Source organism: Oryx dammah, unplaced genomic scaffold (genome assembly GCF_014754425.2).
Source record: "Oryx dammah isolate SB20612 unplaced genomic scaffold, SCBI_Odam_1.1 HiC_scaffold_7, whole genome shotgun sequence".
In the NCBI taxonomy this organism is placed as follows: domain Eukaryota; kingdom Metazoa; phylum Chordata; class Mammalia; order Artiodactyla; family Bovidae; genus Oryx; species Oryx dammah.
The window spans coordinates 12,873,858-12,891,037 of NW_024070191.1; the positions used below are offsets into that span (position 1 = coordinate 12,873,858).

The window sequence follows — 17,180 nt, forward strand, 5'->3', positions numbered from 1 at the left end:
TCTCTGCTTTTTAATATACTGTCTAGTTTTGTCATAGCTTTTCTTCCAAGGAGCAAGTGTCCTTTAATTTCATGGCTGCAGTCACCATCTGCAGTGATTTGAGAGCCCAAGAAAACAAAGCCTCTCACTGTTTCCACTGTTTCCCCATCGATTTGTAAGGAAGTGATGGAACTGGATGCCATGATCTTAGTTTTTTGAGCACTGAGTTTTAAGCCAACTTTTCCACTCTCCTCTTTCACTTTCATCAAGAGGCTCTTCAGTTCCTCTTCGCTTTTTGCCATAAAGGTGGTGTCATCTGCATATCTGAGGTTATTTATATTTCTCCCAGGAATCTTGATTCCAGCTTGTGCTTCATCCAGCCAGAGTTTCGCATGATGTCCTCTGCATAGAAGTTAAATAGGCAGGGTGACAATATACAGCCTTGATCTACTCCTTTCTCAATTTGAAACCAGTCTGTTGTTTCATGTCTGGTTCTAACTGTTGCTTCTTGACCAGCTTACAGATTTCTCAGGAGGCAGGTAAGGTGGTCTGGTATCCTAAATATCAGTCTCTTTTTAATCTCTATATCCACATGGCCTGGCACATAACATTCTCAAACAAATATTTATTAAATGGAAATATACATTTAAAACTTTCATCAAAAAAGAGTTTCAATGCATTGAGTCATTCAAGTATTATAGTCAGTATTGAAGTGGAACATTGGTGGTGATATCCACATTCAAACACTAGCTTTTCTCATTATCAAGTGGCCAGAAATTTGCTGCAATAGAAAGGAGAAAGTAAGTTTTAAAATGGTCTACTAGAAGTTGCTATAATGGTTATAAATTCTCTAGTGGCATTACAGTAGAGCCATTAATAACAGATATTGTTCTGTTTTTCTAATTTCTTAGTATATTTTTACTTTTATGAGAAACCTAACATTTTTCAATACTTTGGATTTCTCTTAAGCTTTCTAATTTGCATTCAGCTGAACTATAGCTAGCTGGAGATTTAAAGAGGAAATACTCTTTCATCATTTATATAACAAGTGCTGCAGGTTCTATAATCTTTATGAGTTTCATATGAACCACTGATTTGTGACAACATCAGTTGACATTTTATAGATCATCAGAATCTTCCTCAAGGCAGAAATTTACAGTCTTGTTTCTAATAGCCAACAGTCACAGAAGTATTCATGTACCTGCTAACATTTATATTCTTGAGCCCCAATGTACAACTTCATTGTACTGTATATTCTTTGACAGCAATGCTTTCTCCTGTTTTCAATCATTCTCGGTTATGAAGCTATAAAATTAAGAAAACATCAGTATTAGAATCTTCTTTCAACATCTTCCTTGTCTTTGTTTTTTCAACAGAAAAGTGCAATTATTCAGCTAATATGGAGACTTACTTACACCCTCCACTTCTTTTTAATGTCAGTCTGAATCTTTTCAAGGGTTAGGGTTATGTTTACTTTACTCCTCCGGAATGTCACGTCAATAACTAGAATCTTATTGAGATGATAGCCTATAACATTTCCTTTTGTTTGAAAAATAAGGGGGAAAATAGACAGGAATCCCCAGTCTCCGTAGGTAGAAAGATATATACAATTATGCGGTAATAGCGATCATAGTTCAGCACCACGGACAGTGGGACAGCACTCACTGCCCCATCTCTGATTTTTTAAAATATTCTACTTACACATCATTACCCAAAGTGAGTTGCACTAAATGTTCCTCTGGGATGCCAGGAGAAAAATATTATAACTTCATTTCTAATTATTTTTATTTTAAAAATTGTAAAGTTAAGCTTAGCATTAAGTAGACAAGCAGACGTGAGTACTGATGTATAATTTATTAGTAAATATACATACATACGTATATATTTGGGGTGCATGCTCAAAATACCTTTACTAATATGTACACAATCAAATGAGTTTTGAGAGTGCTCCTAGAGATGATAGGGCACTACTGAAAATTTTGGCCAGGGGAATGACATGTTGAAAGGGGGGTTTGAGGGAAAACAATCTAAGAAAAGTAGATGGGAAAGAGTAGATGTTGACGTTAGGAAGACTGCTTAGGAGGCTATTGCAAGAATCTAAGTATCAACTAGGGTGGTGACACTGGGGAAGCAGAAAGCCAAACTTGCAAGAGATGTTGTAAAAGAAGAATCTTCAATGTTAAGAGTGAAAAAATGTCAGAGTAAGTGGAATTTTGATTTATACAGGGAAAAGGGGAATCAGTTTTGAGACAGGAACCACTCTGTAACTGCCACTGACAAAAAAGCTCACATAAATAATACATGATCTACAGTATTATCTTCTTGAACAGGAAAGTTAGGATCCTGAAAAGGTCCACAGCAGAAGATACATAGCTGAATAACTTAAAATCTTATAGGGGAAAAAAAAAAAACAGAATTGTGGAGGCAATGATTGTACCCAAACTTATGGAAGTCTTATGAATTTTTATGCTCAGAAAAATAAAACGATAAATACTGACACCCCTCTGAGTAATTTTCTATGCATAAAATAATAAATATTAGGTAAGAAATAGCAATCAATTAAGGAAACATCATAAAATGTACATACATATGTAACTAGTAATGATAATTACTATGACTAATTCTCATTTTCCAGCTATAACACACTGGGAATTTTTCAGGTACTTCCTCTTCCATTTTCAAGATGTGCTTTGGAATTTGTTTTTATTTTTTGTTAGACAAATACACAATAAAGAACTTCCTGACTGCTAGTGATACATTTGAAAAGACCCTGATGTTGGGAAAGATTGAAGGCAGGAGGAGAAGGGGATGACAGAGGATGAGATGGTTGGATGGCATCACCGACTCAACGGACATGAGTTTGAGTGAACTCCGGGAGCTGGTGATGGACAGGGAGGCCTGGCGTGCTGCGGTACATGAGGTCGCAAAGACTCAGACACGACTGAGCAACTGAACTGAGTGATACTTATCCTCCAAATTCCTTTCTAATTTTTGACTTGGATATGTTGCTTTGTTTCTTGGATCCCACTGTGACTCCAGAAGATACACAGTAATTGGGCTGTGAAAGATGTAAAATCTTTTAACCTTCAAATCAGCTTAACCTTGGCTCTGCCCTTGAGAAAACAGGGCTGAATTACATGACGTCAGCACACCATAAACTTCTCCCATGGAACTGCTGCTAGCTTTTGTGCACCTAGAAAAAGGTCCTCCCTTTGGGTAGAGGCAGCCCCCAAATCAGTGTGCACTTCAGTCTCTGTTCTCACCATCGCCAGACGCCAATGCACAGCACATAGCTTCTGTTGTTTTAAGCCACTTGGTTTGCAATACTCTTTACAACAGCCCTAGGACATGAATACATGTGCCATCAACTACCATCTCGCACCTATGTCCAGTTCCCTGAGAATTTAAAAAATGGCCAGGGATTTCCCTGGTGGTCCAATGGTTGAGAATTTGACTTCCAGCACAGAGGATGCGGCTTTGATCCCTGGATGGGAACTAAGACCCCACATGCTGCAGGGCAACCAAGCCTGCACACCTCACCCTGGCTCCAGAGCCCATGTTCCGCAACTAGAGAAAGCCCGCAAGCTGCAACAAGACCCAGCGCAGCAAAAAAAAAAAAAAAAAAAAAAAAAAGCCCTGGTTCAAAGATGAGTCAATGGGGTATGCTGAAGTTAGCTACAGTGGACTGCTACTACCCTGCAAATCCACTCAGAGGTGCCCCTGGGTGGCAGCGATTGCACTGGGCAAAGCAGTGGGCACTGTAGTACCTTGTGATCCCTCTATATCAAGAGAGAACTGGCTCAAGGGAAGTATGTATGTAGACTCTTGGGCAGTGGTGAATGGTTTTGGCATGTCTGTTATGAGCATCAGAAAGGTAGGTCTGGAAGGGGACAAGGAGGTCTAGGGAAGAGACATACGGATGAACCTACAGAAGTGGACACAAGGCGCGAGAATCTTTCCATGGCACGATGGTGTCTATCAGAGAGCTTCTGCCACAAGTAAGGCATTAAACAAGCAGGCAGATGGTATGGCTCATCCAGCTGATGTTAGCCAGCCTCTATCCTTGCCATCCCAGTGCTTGCAAAAGTGCTCGTGAACAAAACAGCCAGGCGGCACAGATGGAGACTGTTATGGAATTTGCTCTGGCTGTTTCCTCTTCCTGGAGCAGTCTTTTGCATATTTCTATGTCCTTGGCGTACACACTCCCCTCCTTCAAGTCCTGGACAAATATTTTCTTCTCAGTTAGACACACCTGCAGAGGTGGAGTGATGTGTGAGGCTAGTGACGTTTAAGTCGCCCGGCACATCACTCGCACAATCCTCTGCATGGGCTGGAAACTGCTGGTAGTCTTTGAGTGTGGAAAAAAGGATGTGGGTTTACAATTAGGTAGTATTTCTATGTCAACATTTCTGGTAATTGGCTTCATCAAGAGATAGGGACCTATAACTCTGATGTGACCATAATTTCTTGTAACCTTTTCCCATTCCATAAATATTCGCTTTGGGGACTAAGTTTTAATTCCCAATTTTGCATTTGTTTCTTAAGGTGGATCCCCGGCTCCAACTTTACAAGCTTTGGGTACCACAAAACCTGGCTGTCCCCACCTCTTCCAACCACTGTTTCACTACTTTTTTTAAAACAGCATCTGCTTTTTAAAAAAATATTTTATTTATTTATTTATTTCGCTGTGCCAGATCTTAGCTGAGGGACACAGGATCTTTGTTCATTGTTGCCTGTGGGATCTAGTTCCCCAACCAGGGATTGAACCTGGGCCACCCGCATTGGGAACTTGGAGTCTTAGTCACTGGGCCACCAGAGAAGTCCCTGTTTCACTTCACTGCCCTTCGTGGTCTCATTTACGCTGCTTTAACTTTTCATTTCTTCTCCTCACTGCCCTCATCACCTTTAAACATTCTACTTGATTCACCGCTTGTTTATTGTCTTATCCCCTCCACTTAGATGTGGGCTCCAAGGAATCAGGGGTCTTAGTGTCATTCCTGGACTCCACGTGCCTTACGACTAGCTGCCTGACACATGGCAGGTACTCAACAAATACTCGCGGAGGAGAAGAGAGAAGGGAAGGAGGGAGCAAGGAGGGAGAAGGGCAGAAAGAAAGGAGGGAAGGGAGGCAGCAGAGGCAGCAGGTGGAAGCAAGAGTCACAGCATCGGTAACGGCAGCAAGATCAGACAGGGACGACAGGAGCGCCCTGACCACAGGACAAGAGAGCACGCGCTCATCAGCCGCAGGGATCATCAGGGACCGCGGCCACGCTCAGGCAGCAGGCGATGGGGACGTCAACCCTGACGCGGCAGGAGGGCCTCACCTTGAGGGCTTGCGGCCTCCTCTCCCGACCACCAGGAGGACACTGAGGCTTGTCTACACGCCCAACATCTGCAGGAGGAAAAAGCAAGGAACACCTGAGCCTCTGCCTGGAGAAGTGGATTTAAACTGGAAAAGAAAGCATGCATTGGCAAGCCCTTCCTCTCCCTGAAGAGTCTGAAAGACTGAAGGTCTGAAACAAGATCCTATCAACTAGAGGAATAAGCCATGCGTTCCTGGCACATCGGAGTCATAGCACACAGCCTTTTAGAGACTGGGAAAAACTAGCAACAGAAGTACACAGAATAACGGGGGGTGTTTCAACATGCTCTATTCTAAAAGGTCTGAGAGTATCCACAGAAAAGAGGTGTGCGTCAATATTTTGGTCAGTTCTAGAAAACAGGTTTTTCTTAGTATTTTTCCTTGCATTTGTGCTTACTTGTGACTAATGACAGCGTCTACCCAACTAAGAGACACGAGGTGGTTTTTTACTGTGCTTGTGTTATTTTCACAAAAGCTTGCTTTCGGTTATTATATCATTGATAGCATCTATGTCATGCAACATTATGGCTTGTAGCTTCTACTTTTAAAATTAATTGGACTTTTAAAATATGTGTAAAACAAATTAATGGAACAAGTAAGTACCTCTAATACAACTTTGATTTAGTTACATTTATATTCCAGTCACAAGATAAGTGATTCATGCTATGCACACACAGACACACACACACAGAGTCTTAGCCTTTATGTGAAAAATCATCCTCTTGGCAAAAGAATGCATTTACCTGGAATTTAAAGAAGCTAGAAATAAAGAGTATTTGCTTTTCTGGAATAAATAAAAAGCCACCTTGCCTTTGCATTTCCTTCTGGACAAGGCAGGAAGCCTCTTCTCGGACAAAGCTAATTGCTCAACAGAAAATGCCAGCGAAGCTCATTGTAATGGGATTCTATCCATCTGTAATTTCCATTCCCAGAACCAAATACTTTCATCTGTTCCCATGTCTTCCAAAAGATTAGGACCCTTGGTGGTAAAGGGAAACATCTACAGATTGTCATCTCATTTTTGAGAGCCATTCAGAGAGAAAGAGACATACTACAAGCTGGGGACCAGAACAGATTGAATTCATAAAAAAGGCACAAGCCAAACTGTTCACTCTGGTTCATGAAAAATTATCACTGTTGTTAAAGCCATATGTTCTAGGTAAGAGGACAGGTTTTGTATTCACTGTGACATTTGTTCTGAGGAATGTTAATGTACTTAATGCTAGCATGTGCTTAGCAGCAATTTGCAAATTTGAAAAGTAACACAGAGTTCAAAAAATGAGAAAGGAAGATAAGAAACTTCATGTGAGATATTTCTCAATTATCATTGTATCTGAATGTTAGAGCAGAAGTGGAGACCCTTGACATTTGTCATCATTTCATTGCTTTAGGTATGCAGATTCAACCTTTAAAAGTTGGTTCATTCCTGAAAAAAAAAAAAAGTAAATTTTTAAAAACCTTTAAATTTTTTAAGCTGCTGTAAGGTGAAATTAGTAGAGGCAAAAGAACATAAATTACATTATTTCACTCATATGAGTCATCTAGCATAGTCAAATACATTGAGACAGGAAGCAGAAGGGCAGTTACCAGGGGTTAAAGGGAGAAAAGACTGAGGGGTTATTGTGTAATGGGCATAGCGTTTGTTTTGCAAGATGAATAGCGTTCTGAAGGTGTGCGCAGTGATGGTTACATCATTGTACTGAGGTGTACTCGGTGCCACTGTACACTTACAGATGGTGTGAATGGCAATGTTACACACACTATGTTGTTGTTCAGTCACAAAGTTTTTTAGTCCAGCTCTTTTGAAACCTCATATATGGTAGCCTGCTGTCAGTATATGTCTATATGTAGCCTACTGTAGGCTCCTCTGTCCATAGGATTTTCCAGGCAAGAACAGTGGAGTGGGTCCCCATTTCCTTCTCCAGGGGATCTTCCCAACCCAAGGATTGAACTCGTGTCTCCTGCTTTGGCAGGCAGGTTCTTTACCACTGAGCTACTATACTGCAATTCAAAAAATAAATTTATAAAAAAAGTATATTGTAAGAATTCTGCTTCCCAAATGGCAATGTGAAGAGCTCTACAGACCCATTTCTTAGTGAAACAAGCCTAACTGGTGAAAATTATAAAAGTGTAAAGTCTCTAAAAATTGTCCTAAAGGCAAGTGAAGAAAATTTAAGAAAATCTACCAAAATTCAGCAAGAACAGCAAGAGTCTACGGCATGTGAACCACAGATCTCTTCCTATGGCCTCATTTCCAGCTCAGCATGAGGAAATCTAACCTCAGATGAGTGCAGCAAAAACACAGAGAGAGAGAGGAAGCACGCAGAACAGCACCAAGTGTCCCAGGATATACACGATGGGAGCCCCAGAAGAAGAACGGAGATAGGAAAGAGCAGGAAAGGTTCAAAGAAATAGTGGCTGGAGAGTCTCCAAATTTAATGAAAAATGTAAATCTGCTCACTCAGAAATCTCCATAAACTCCATGCAGGATCAAGCAGAGAGGGCCACTCCCAGGTACAGTTTAGTAAAAATGCTGAAAAAGACAGAGATTCTCTTCAGAGCAGGAACGGAAAATCAGCTTATCACAAGGAAATCTCAAAAAGATTAACAGCTACTTCTCATCAGAAACAACGGAAGCCAAATGCAGTGGGAAGATACATCCAAAGTTCTCAAAACCCCTCCTAACAACAACAACAACAAAAAAAAAAAAAAAAAACCGTATCAGACGACAATCCTACAGACAGCAAAACTAGCCTTCAAACAAGAAAGCAGAGCAGCCTCATTCCCAGATAAACAAAAACTGAGTGACTTCTGCAAGTAGGTCTGCCTTTCAAGAAAGAAGTTCTTCAGACTGAAAGCAACTGACCCAGGCAGTAATTCTAATCTACATGAAAAGACAAAAAGCGCCAGCAATGTTAATTGTATAATTATGAAAGATACTGTAAAAGCATTTTTCTTCTTTCTTCTTTTTAAAAACTTCAAAAACAATTGTATGAAACAAATGTACTTAATGTATTGATGGGCCAAAAACATATAGAAATACAGCATATTTCCCAATAATAGAACAAAGGAGGTGTGTGAGCAAGGCTACATCGAAGTAAGAAAATGAGGTGTGTTCGTGCTAAGTCGCTTCAGTCCTGTCCAACTCTTTGTGACCCCGTGGACTGTAGCCCACCAGGCTCCTCAGCCCATGGGATTCTCCAGGCAAGAATACTAGAGTGGGTTGCCATGCCCTCCTCCAGGGGATCTTCCCAACCCAGGGATCAAACCTGAGTCTTTTATGTGTCCTGCATTGGCAGGCAAGTTCTTTACCACTAGCACCACCAGGAAAGTGAAAGTCACTCAGTCGTGTCCAACTCTACACAACCCCATGGACTGTGTAGCACGCCAGGTTCCTTTGTCCATGGGATTCTCCAGGCCAGAATACTGGGTGGGCTACCATCTCCTTCTCCAGGGGATCTTCCTGACCCAAAGATTGAAGCCATGTTTCCCACATTGCAGACAGACTTCTTACCACTTGGGAAAGCCCAAGGAAATGACACCAGACGGCAACTCAAATCCACAAAAACAAGTTGACAGAACCAGAAATGCTAAGATGGAAAATGCTATAATGACAAACTTGGTCTTCTTTCTTCAATCAGCTTCTTTAAAATATATACAGTTATATACATTAATAATTATAACCATGAATTGCTGGGGTTGTGATATTCATAAATATATTACATATAACAATAATTGTACAAAAAGGAGGAAATATGGCATTTCATGATGATATGCTTTGAAAGGTGTGTGCATGTGTCCATAACACCTCAGACCTTTCACAGTTTTAGTCAACCTTCCATAAACCCCTTCCATACACAGATCTAAGATGTAGTACACAGACTTTCTCAAAAGACTGTGTGAGACAGGCACTGCCTTTTCCAGCCCTCCTAGTGTGGTGTGCCCAAGGTCTTGCTGAAGAAATGAGATCAGAGCACTGGGTACCATTTTCTTGTCCCTTACCTAAGAGACAAGACAGGCTCTAACCTTGGACGTGGCATGCCATCATTCCCGTCCGCTAAGATGGAAGCCTACTCTGACTTCCTTGGAAGTCATCTCCTGAAGACGGTAGAGCCACCATCAGCCAGAGTGCCCTAAGGACACACATGTAGAGGAGAGTCACCTGCCAACCCAGAACGTGTGCCCTATGACTTGAATGAAAATTAAATTGCTATCTTGTGTGAGTCACCATGTTTTCCTGGGTGCGTGCTTTGCTATAGCAGGTACAAAAAAAGTGAAAGTATTAGTTACGCAGTTGTGTCCAACTCATTGGCACTCTGTGGACTGTAGCCCACCAGGCTCCTCTGTCCAAGGAATTCTCCAGGCAAGAATACTGGAGTGGGTAGCTATTCCCTTCTCGAGGGGATCTTCCTGACCCAGGGATCGAACCTGGGTCTCCCACATTGCAGGCAGATTCTTTATCATCTGAGCCACCCTGATAGAAAATCAGATTTTTTTTCAAAAGCCACATGCAAAAAAAAAAAAAAAAGCCACATGCAATCATATTTCTTGATATTAATATTCCATGAAAAGGGTGACATTAGAGAGGGATTAGTTCCTGCTAGATTCATGTTTTTACATAAACGAATGCCTGGCTCTATAATTTCACAGCAGAGCTTTAGGGCTGCAAATCAAAACACAGCAAAGATCCATCTTTCCTCTCTGCCTGTGTGCCCTAAACAAACAGGAAAGTTGAATCAGGAATTCATTATCACAGACAGTAGAATTCCATCAGATATCTGTAACACCAAATACGTCAAAATTATGAAGGTAAACTAAATTCTCAATTTACCAGTTTCAGGCAATAATCTACAAATACAGTTCAAGTTCTGAAAACTTAAAACATATTCAACGCCTGAGAGCAAAAGGCGTTTTCTAATGCTCATGTGTGAAGGAGGCACGTTTTGCTTTTTAGACAAAATTTTAGACTGAAATTCATAAATAATGGGGACTGTCAGTGAAAGCTAGAGAGTCATCTTTTCCTTTCATCTATACAAAAAGCCCTGGGAATGAGCCTCAGAAGAAAAATCCTCAAAGACATGTGGAGAAGCCCGAGAAAATATATCTGTGCATCTCTATAAATATAGTTAAATCTACCTACAGCTATTGCATAAGGTGTACATTATATCACACTGGAGACTTTTTAAGAGGTGATTTTTCACATGCATATAAGTTTAAAACAAGACATTTTCTGTATTCAATAAGTTACTAGCCTCTGAGACCCATAAGAGAGATTCTGAATTGACAATTTTCCTCCAGAAGAGGTATGAAAGAAGAACCCTGGCAAGCAATAATTTAATAATTTCCTCTTCTGTGTAACATTCAATAAATCCAGTTATTTTGTCTAACCAAGATCTATAAACACAATAAAGGTAAGTGATATTGTATCCACTGGACACATGTTACATATATCCTGGCTAAAAACAAAACTCAATCTAGTTTCCACAATAAATGAAGAATAATTGGAAAAGTCATGCATCTCAGAGCTTTGTTGGTTTTCTTTTTTAAGACTTATTTTTGGGCCGAGCTGGGTCTTCCCCGTGGCACGCAGGCTTTTCGCTAGTTGCAGCAAGTGGGGACTACTCCTTCTGGGTGCAGTGCTTGGCTGTCTGATTGCAGTGGCTTCTCCAGTTGTGGAGCACAGGCTCTAAGCTGCATGTGTTTCAGCAGCTGCCATGTGGGCTCAGTAGTTTTGGCTCCTGGGCTCACAGACTTACTAGCTGTAGTACATAGGTTTAGCTCTGGGGCATATGGGATCTTCCTGGACCAGGGATCAAACCAGTGTCTGCTGCATTGGCAGGTAGGTTCTCAACCACCGAGCCACCACAGAGGCCCTGAGATTTTTTTTTTTTTTTTTTTTTGACCCAGACCATTTTTAAAGTCTTTGTTTAATTTGCTACAATATTGCTTTTGTTTTTTACGTTTTGGTTTCTTAGCCAGGAGGCATGTCGGATCTTAGCTTCCTGACCAGGAATCGAACCTATATCCCCTGCACTGGAAGGCTAAGTCTCAACCACCAGACCGCCAGGGAAGTCCCCGCTTTGTTGGCTTTTATTTCAGGGTTTAAAGGAAATTACATATAGGAAATAATTTTTACAACGTCTATCAACACTAACATGGTTCTTTTAAAATCTAGATGTGGTCTTAAATGTAATATGTGAAGTGCATGAACTGTAAAGATAGGCTTATACTGGCAGTTAGTCACACCAGAAACCCACTGTTAAGTTAAAAATTAAGCCCAAGAAGAGAAAATTGAAAACAAATAAACACATAGCATTTATAGGCCAAAGTATGAGTGGCCTTGTTAGTGTTGTTGTTTAGTCAGCAAGTCGTGTCAGACTCTTTTGCAATTCCATGGACTGTAGCCCACCAGTCCATGGAATGTCCATGGAATTCTCCAGGCAAGAATATTGGAGTGGGTTGCCATTTCCTTCTCCAGGGGATCTTCCCGACCCAGGGACTGAACTCTCATTCCTGCATTAGCAGTTGGATTCTTTACCACTGAGCCATGAGAGGCTACAGGTGAATAAATTTGTAACTGGGGCTGCTTTGCTAATCATCAAAATCTTCCCCATGATGTTCAGACAGGATCCTCTTAGCCCAGAGGTCTCTATATAACAAGATATTAGAGTCATTCTACAATCTTATGATGTTTGAAAAGATTTGACAAGAATGATGCAACCCTCACTCTGAAGTGAGAACTCCGTACCCTTCCTATTAATCTGAGCATCAGTATATACAACTAAGAAGGCTTAGTAAAGTCCTGTTATTCAACTGCTAGTTCCCCCACACGGAAAACTCTAGAATGGGTTTTCTTTTTTTTTTAATATAAATTTATTTATTTTAATTGGAGGCTAATTACTTTACAATATTGTATTGGTTTTGCCATACATCAACATGAATCCGCCACAGGTATACACGTGTTCCCCATCCTGAACCCCCCTCCCTCGTCCCTCCCCGTACCATCCCTCTGGGTCATCTCAGTGCACCAGCCCCAAGCATCCAGTATCATGCATCGAACCTGGACTGGTGATTCGTTTCATATATGATATTATACATGTTTCAATGCCATAGAATGGGTTTTCTATTTGACCCGACATCTATAAAAACATTACCACTAATATACTTAATAGCAAAAGACTGAAGATTTTCCCCCTTTTTAGGAACCAGGTAAAGATGTCCTCTTTTACCAGGTCTATTCAACATTCTCCTGGATGTCTTGTGTGTGCTTAGTCATTCAGTTGTGTCTGACTCTTTCTGACCCCATGGGCTGTAGCCCACCAGGTTCCCCTGTCTATGGGGTTTTTCAGGCTTTCTTCTCCAAGTGTGACCAACATTTTAGCTAATAAGAAAGCGCACTCTAAGTTGGTATTGCCTGTCATTCTTGCAAACCAAAAACTCCTATCAGTGGGTTTTCCCAATGGCCCTAGACATTACAGTCAGATTTCAAGCACTGCTATAAGACCTCCAGGCCCAATATTCAAATCACCTTTTCACGAAAACCTGGGAAATCATGTTTATCTCATCGTAGCCTTTGAGAGGAAAATAACCTATGACTCTGTGCAGATAAACAATCTTATTTTCTGCACTTAATTTTACTTCAACTGCAGGGAAATTGGTATTGTACAGGCAATTGCAGACACTCGCTGGCCCCAGCTCGCCTTCAGGAGGCCCAGGTGTCTTCCTCTTTCCAACGGTGTTTTTCAGGCCTCATAATGTTGAGCGAGGTGACACCAGGGACACTCACAACTGCTGAGCAAACAGGCAAAACCAAAAACACCCAACAGACCTGCTGAAATACAGCTGCTACCAGAAATACTCCATAACCAAGCAGAATGCTTTCGATAACCAGGAACAAAAAGTGAAGAATTATTACACATTGTCTGAAAATTATCGGATTCATTAAAGAAGGCAGATTCAAAAGAAGTCATCAGTGTTTGTTAATCAGCATAGTATCAAAGTAACTGTTATATCACAGGATTTAAAAACTCTAAGTAACTTAGGGATCATTGAACTCAAATGTCTTCAGGGAAGCTACAGGTCTGAGAGGCTGTGGGTATTTTTCAAGGTCAGATATTGTTTATGGCAGGATTATAATGTATGTATGGATGTGAAAGTTGGACTATCTATAAAGACAGCTGAATGATGAAGAATTGATGCTTTTGAACTGTGGTGTTGGAGAAGACTCTTAAGAGTCCCTTGGACTGCAAGGAGATCCAACCTATAGGAAATTTCCTAAAGGAAATCAGTCCTGAATATTCACTGGAAGGACTGAGGCTGAAGCTGAAACTCCAATCCTTTGGCCACCGGATGCAAAGAACTGACTCCATGGAAAAGACCCTGATGCTGGGAAAGATTGAAAGCAGGAAGAGAAGGGGACAGCAGAGGATGAAATCGTTGGATGGCATCACTGACTCGATGGACATGAATTTGAGTAAGCTCCAGGAGCTGGCAATGGACAGGGAGGCCTGGTGTGCTGCAGTTCATGGGGTCACAAAGAGTCAGACACAACTGAGCAGCTGAACTGAACTGAGGATTAGATGAGCAGCCAGGTCTCCCAAATCTCCCTGAACGGCTGCTACTCTGTGACTGGGGACTGGTGAGCTGAATTCAGAGCTCACGGCATTTCTTACATGGCTGCAAACCCCAGGTCTCAAGTGGAGAACGGCCACCCTGGGTTAGTAGTATCTACTCTGCTGTTGTTGATTTGACACTGAGCACTTTTCTCACTGAAATAGTGTCTCCTGGGAAACCACCCTCACTGGGTATCTCTCACCGGCTACCTGATGGTCCAGAGACCTACTGTCTGGAGACTATACACATGCCACCAATGCCGCTGTGGAAAGTATAACCTATTTCAAACTATCTAGTGTATAGAACCATTTTACTGTCATGAACCCCTTTTGCTGAATGCCCAATAAATAAATAAACCTTAAACAGAGGTTTAAGGTGCAAAACAATGGAGACAGTGGAGAAAAACAGCATGGTAGTTCCTCAAAAAATTAAACAGAATTACCATGTGATCCAGCTATTCCACATCTGAGTTTACACACAAAAGGACAAAAGCAGAGGCTCAGATACTTATACACCCATGTTCCGCAGCATTATTCACAATAGCCAAAGGATGGAAAGAATTCAAGTGTCCATCAACAGATGACTGGATAAACAAAATGTGGTCTATACAATGGAATATTGCTGCTGCTGCTGCTAAGTCGCTTCAGTCGTGTCTGACTCTGTGCGACCCCATAGACGGCAGCCCACCAGGCTCCCCCATCCCTGGGATTCTCCAGGCAAGAACACTGGAGTGGGTTGCCATTTCCTTCTCCAGTGCATGAAAGTGAAAAGTGAAAGTGAAGTCGCTTAGTCGTGTCCGACTCTTAGGGACCCCATGGACTGCAGCCCACCAGGCTCCTCCATCCATGGGACTTTCCAGGCAAGAGTACCAGAGTGGGGTGCTATTGCCTTCTCTGACAATGGAATATTAATCATTTGTAAAAAAAAAAAAAAAAAGGAAGAACTTCCCTGCTGGTGAGTGGCTAAGACTAAACTTTCTCAGTGTAGGGGGCTTGGGTTCAATCCTTGGTCAGGGAACTAAATCCCACATGCCACAACTAAGACTTTGCACGTCCCAACTAACGATCCTGTCTGCTGCAACTAAGACCCAGAGCAGCCAAATAAATAAATACATAAAAATAAATATATTTTTTAAGGGACTATAATTCTGACACACGATACAAGATGGAAGAACCCAGAGGGCATTGTGCTAGGGAAAAAAGCCAGACGCAGAAGGGCACATGTTGTATGAGTCCACTTTTATGAGATAAGTAGGTCAGTCAAATTTATGGAAATAGAAAGTAAAGTAGTGATCATCAGGGGCTGGGGGGTTATGAGGTAATGAGAGGAATGTGGAGTTGGCATTTAATGGGTACAGAGTTTCAGCTGAAAACAATGCAAATTGCTTGAGAGGGATGGTAGCAACGATTGCACAACAATGAAAATGTACTTGATACCGCTGACCTGTACTCTTACAAATGGTAAACTTTATGTTATGTGTATTTTACCACGTTAAATAAAGGGGGGGAGATTCCTGCTTCAAAAATGGAGTCGGTGCAGAGGAAGATGTTAGTGAAACAATACATTATTAGCAAGAGCCCACTTCTAAAGCAACAGGGTCTTTCACTAAACCCTTAATTGTGTTTGCTCCTTCTCAAAAGATCAGAAAGAACTGATGCTGAAATTTAAAGCACCCCTTCCACCAAAGTGGTTGAATATTGCAAGGAAAGCACTGTTAGCTCGATCTCTGTACCTGAACAAATCTTCTTCTCTTGTTTGTTGTCAGACTTTGATGTGTGCCCCTGGTCTGCAAGCTACCCCGCGTGGCCGCGTAAACTCCCCATCTTGCCCCCGACCTCGGGGGTGACCCGGCGCGTTAGTGACTCCTGGCTGAGGTAAATAATACGGCAGCGTAGTAATCGCAACTGTCAGATCTCCCCCTTTTATCTGCCTCCATTCACTATGAAGTATCTCTCCCCAACTCCCTCCTACCAGGTATCAAAAACCCAGATAAAGGGGAAAGGAGTTATCTGAAGCATTGTGTGCCCCTGTAAGAAATCCAATTATTTATGGTCACTGGAGACATTCTCCTCTAAGTGTGTTAGTGAGTGACCTAAATGCATGGCTTTCCTCCTACCATTAACGGAGTCTTCCTTTATCTTGCATTTTAAAACCCTGAAGAGTCCTTTCCCTTCCTCAAGACAAAGACAGAAGTTCACGGAACCGCTCTGTGTTCCGTCACAACGCAGGGGAGGCACGGGCGCTGGAGCCCTGTTTCGTTTCCTTGACTGGCTGGTCTGGTTTTCCTTTTGGGTCGCACCGCGTGGCATGTGGAACTTCCCCGACCAGGGATCGAACCTGTGCCCCCTGCAGTGGAAGCCCAGAGTCTTAACCACTGGGCCACCAGGGAAGTCTGGAGCTGTTCTTTAGTTTTTATTCTCCACCGTTTTTTAAAGAAAAATGGATCCTAACACTGTTGCTTCGGTCATGACCTTTGTGAACACTTCCTGGGGCAAAGAGTCAGAGACCCTCCTGTTAAGTCACTTCAGTCGTGTCCGACTCTGGATCATGGTTCTCCAGGCTCCTCTGTCCACGAGATTCTCCAGGCAAGAACTGACTTTTTTTTTCTAATTATCCTCCTCCTTGAAATTTTAATAGGACATTTATGAAGTGAAAAAGTGAAAGTGTTAAGTCACTCAGCTGTGTCTGGCTCTTTGTGGCTCCATGGACTGTAGCCCGCCAGGCTCCTCTGTCCATGGCATTTTTCCAGGCAAGAATACTGGAGTGGGTTGCCACTTCCTTCTCCAGGGGAGTCTTCCCAACCCAGGGATTGAACCTGGGTCTCCTGCATTGCAGGCAGATTCTTTACTGTCTGAGTCACCAAGGAAGCCCCGGGACATTTATGCAGGATATCTATTTCTGTTCCATGAGCATATTCATACTTTATCATAAAAACAAAGTTTCCACCCCTTCCCAAGAACCAACTTCTGGTTCCTAGGGAGCAAGGCGGCCCCCGAAGAAGATGCGTGCCCTCACTCCTTTGGAGAACCAGTTGGACTAGCTGTGACTTGAAGACAGAGCCGTGATGGGTCATCTTCTTGTGGCCAGTCTGGCCGACTGGCAAAGGAAGCCAGCTATGGAGTGAAACTTACCAGGGTCTGCACGCAAGCTCCACCCTTCCCTAGTGAGACCGGCTGGCTGAAATTTAGAAAATTCCCATCTCTTCTCAAGGCTCAGTCTTCTCCTC

At 42.1% G+C, this 17,180-nt stretch overlaps 1 long non-coding RNA gene across 1 annotated transcript; it reads right to left on the reverse strand.

Annotated features, from left to right (window-relative positions):
- Positions 1-579: 579 nt before the first annotated feature.
- On the reverse strand, positions 580-6,761 carry LOC120865705. The gene is made up of 4 exons (XR_005721485.1): positions 6,147-6,761; positions 5,304-5,371; positions 1,181-1,284; positions 580-760 (listed from the first exon to the last, which is right to left on the reverse strand). It is a non-coding gene; the product is annotated as an uncharacterized LOC120865705 (long non-coding RNA).
- Between the last annotated feature and the right edge of the window lie 10,419 nt (positions 6,762-17,180).